This window comes from Camelus bactrianus, chromosome 25 (genome assembly GCF_048773025.1).
Source record: "Camelus bactrianus isolate YW-2024 breed Bactrian camel chromosome 25, ASM4877302v1, whole genome shotgun sequence".
Lineage (NCBI taxonomy): Eukaryota > Metazoa > Chordata > Mammalia > Artiodactyla > Camelidae > Camelus > Camelus bactrianus.
Genome location: NC_133563.1, coordinates 7038319 through 7042737, shown reverse-complemented (window position 1 = coordinate 7042737; position 4419 = coordinate 7038319).

Here is a 4419-nt window from a genome sequence, read left to right as displayed (position 1 = left end):
ATAAAATGAACAGCTACATACCAAACCCAGCTTAAGAAGGCAACATCACCAATACTCTTGAAGCCCCGCATAAGCCCTTCTCAGTCCCATTCTCCTTGCTTCCCCCGAAGGTAACTACAACCCTAAATTTTGTGTTAATCGTTCTTGCTTTTCTTTATAGTTTTGCCACGTAGAAGTTACGCATTTAAATGATTGTTTAGTTTTGCCTGGTTTTGAATTTTATGTTAATAAAATATGGAATATATTTGTCTGACTTGTTTTCATTCAATGTTATGGTTTAAAAAAAACAAACACCTAATATCAAGCAGATACCAAAGAATGCTGGCCTCCTCCATTCCCACCACACAGTGAGAAAAAGAACATTCTTACTGCTGTAGAAGACCAGACATGATGCCCCAGTCCTGTCCCCTTCTCTCCCATCTCAGAGGAAACCTATATCCTGAATTTTGCATTTATCATTTCTTCTTTCTTCTGTTACGTGTTTGAATCATTAAAATGTTTGTAAGTTTCGGAAGTAAAACAAAATGAACCCATATTTGCATATTTGCATTGTTTTTTTGCTTTTAAAGGAAATGTCTTTAACATTTCACCATGGAGTATGATGCGTGCTGTGGGCTTTTTATGTATTTCTTTTATTAAATCAAGACAGTTTCCTTCTATCCCGGCTTTGCTAAAAGCCCTCCTTCCTTCCATCCTTCCTTCCTTCCACAAATACTTAATAAGCCAGATATTGTTATGAGTGCTGTGAATATACTACAATAAATAGCTACGAATCTACAAATGAGTCAAAACCCAGATATTGTTATGTGTTGTAATTCCAAAATAAACAGCCAAAGATTCTTCCTCTTATGGTGAGCAGACAAACAAAACATGTAAATTATGTATTAGACAAATTCATAGGGTCAGAAAATAGGTTAGAGGTTACCAGGGTTGGGGGTAGCAAGCTATGGGGAGTTACTGCTTAATGGGTACAGCTTCTATTGGAAGTGATGAAACAGTTTTGGAAATAATGGTGATGATTTGCACAGCATTGCGATGTATTTAATGCTGCTGAATTGTACTTAAAAACAGTTAAAATGGTAAATTTTATGTATATTTTACTACAATTTTTTTAAGTTAAAAAAGACACAAAAATTATGTTAGATTGTTAAGAGCTATAGAGAAAAGCAAAGCAAGGGGACTGGAGAGTACTGGGGATTACAAGTTTAACAGGGTCATTGAGGTGACATTGGAGTTTAAAATGGTTGTTGAAATTCATTGAATTTTTTCTGTATCTATGAGATCATCATATGATTCTTCTCGTTCAGTTTGCTAATATAGTAAGATACAACTATAGTAATGAATTTTTTGTAGTGTAGAACCAATCTCATTCCTAGATAAATTCAACTTGGTCAACATATACGTGTTAGTCAATGCACATTCAACTTGGTCAACATATATATTTATAACGTATATGTTTCATGTTGGGCCAGCTGACGTCCTTTAGAGTCAGACAGCACCCATTTCTGGGCTCTCAGATGTCTGATGTTTTTTTGCTGGGTGTGTCTCCCCTAACAAACTGATAGCCCCAGGTAATGCCTACCTTATCAGAGTCAAACCCCACTGCCCTTCACGGACCCTAAACCTCTTACCTCACCTACAACCAACCAGAGACACAAGTCGACCAGGCACCTTGTGACCAACTTTATAAAACACAAAACACCCCAAAAACAGGCTCTTGGTGCTCATGCAGGCACCCCTTGCCTGTGTGACCCGCTGCTGTCTTTGACACTTACCGCAGTAAACCCCTTTCTATTCTTATGCTTAGCCTCTGGTAAATTCTTTTACCAACCTGTGTGTCACTGGCTCACCGACCGACCACCCCATTGTGCACACAACAATTCACACACTCAAATTCAGAATGATGTGATTTTGTTTAGGATCTTTACATTTATATTCATCTGTGAGACTGGCTTTTTTCTTCTTTTAAGAGTTTATGGTAAATATCTGTCCTTAAATGTTTGATAGTTTACCTATAAAACTGCTCAGGCTTGGTATTTTCTTTGGGAAAAAAAATTTATACATGTAAATTTTATTTAATTATTTTTTGTGTGTTTTTATTTTGTTTGGTTTGGCGGGAAGAGGGGGTGATTAGGTTTATTTGTTTATTTTTCATGGAAGTACTGGGGATTGAACCCAGGACCTCCTGCATGCTAGGCATGCGCTCTACCACTGAGCTGTACCTTCCCTCCGGGAAAAAATTTTAAGCTACTGATTCAATTTTTTTCATAACAGGAGCATCCAGGTTTTCTAGTCTTTTCTTAAGTCAGTTTTGGTCATTTACATTGTAACAGAATTTGCACATTTTGGGCTGCCCCTCGCAGGCCTGCAAGACCTGTATTCACCCAGCTCCAAGACCGAAGAAAGAACTCAGAGTCAGTGACAAAGACATCGGTGGTTTAATGGACGGGGGGGAGGGGGCGCTTACATGTCTGAAGCGAGGTCCTGGAGCGACCCCTCGCTATGTCCGGCGGACAGAAGACAACACGGCGGCGTCCTCACTTTCAGGGGCGGGCGGAGGTTAGCATTTATACCGGAAACTGACATCAGGTTGGCTCATTTGTTGCCGGGGAAACCAGCAGAGGCGCATGCCCCTCACCTTCCCTTTTATAAGAACAGTCGGTAGCTGGGGCCTGGGGCAAGTATGCAGGAAGGTCAGTCCTGTAAGTTGGGTGTAGCTGAAGCAGACACTGGTCCAGCAGATGTACCCAGAGCAGGAGAAAAGCCACCTTGAACGGCCTGACCATACAGCACACTGCATCTAAATTTCACCTTTTAATCACTTGTGGAGCCAGCTGGTGCTCTCCTGAAGCAACTCTAAAGAAAACCCACACCCCAGGGCTCTCTGTGTGCCTGGAGACACCTTAACCCCCACTCCCCACTGCAGGACCCGCCACATACTTGCATTTCTGCAAGAAAAAAAATCTTCCCCTTGCCCCAGGAGACAGCCCGTCTCACAATACCCTAGGCGGACAGGCCTCACAAACTGGCCTAATCAGTCATAAATCATATTATTCAGAGGAGTCCCTGACAGATCTTACAACCAATCAGGTACCTGTGCACGAATTGATCATGCAGCCCCTACTCCTGTGTGCACAGCCCCCTCCTTCCTAAAAAGACCTTACACGCCCACCCTTGATGCTTTGATTCTTTCCACAGACCTCTTGTCTGTGTGGCCTGCTGTTGCCTATAGCAACGTAATTATTAAACTTTTCTCCTATTCTTAAACTTCTCCTTGCCTTTGGTACACGTTTGCCTCGGCGCTCACACCGGCAGCTCTCGTCTGCGTGGCCCACTGTTGTCTGTAGCAGCGTAACTATTAAACTCTAATTTGGTCTTAAACTTTCCTTGGCCTCTGGTAAATTCTTTTCCCAACCCGCGTCACCAGCCCGCTTCGCTGGGTCCCACAGCATCACTTGCAATTATATTCAAGGGCCCTCTTTTCATCTAATACAGTCTATCTGGGCTTCTATTTTTTTTTTTTTTTAAATCAGTCTTGCCCAGAAGTTTATCGATTTTATTAATCTTTTTAAAGAATCATATTTTGGCTTTTTTGATTCTTTCCATTATATCCTTCTTTTCTTTGTCATTATTGTTGGCTCTTATACTTAATATTTTCTCCAGCTCATTTATAAGACACTTTTTTCTACTTTTAAGACTCTTGTTTGAAAGTGACAGAAATCCAACTCAAAATAGCATTGAAATAAAGAGGATTTCATAGGTTCATATAACAGAGAAATCCAGAGTACAGTTGGCTTTAAGCATGTGTGTTCCAGAAATCTCCTGGCTCCATCCGGCTCTTAGGGAAAGATGCTGCAGGCCCAGACATATAGACCACCAAGGTACTAACCACAGCAGGAAGACATCATTTCCTGATACCTGTGGCAGGAGAGTCTCAGAGAAGCCTCTGATTGGTCCAGCCCACGTTAGGGACCCATTCCTGAACCAATCACTGTGCCAGGAAATTAGATACTATGGCCAGGCTGTGGTCTAAGGAACACAGTTACAGATAGGTCGTGACTTCAAATTCAAACCCAACAATGAGAAAGCTGGAAATAAAATGCTGAGTTGTTAGTGGCTGGACTGGGATTTCAAGTCTTTCCACACTGACGGAGAATCACGATTTTTGTTAAATGTGAAAAAGAACACTTATTGAATATTATTAGCCTTTCACACATACAGAAATAGCAATCTCTTTGAAGTGTGTTATCATTAAATAAGTAATCATAAGATGTCTAAAGAGTCACCCTTATTTCCCTGCTGTTGTCACATTCCTCACCTTTGATGGAGTGTGTAATTTAAAAAATGCCTTTCTGAAGGACACAATGAGTCAAAAGGAATATGCTTCTATAATAAAAATTCACATTAAAAATACAAAGA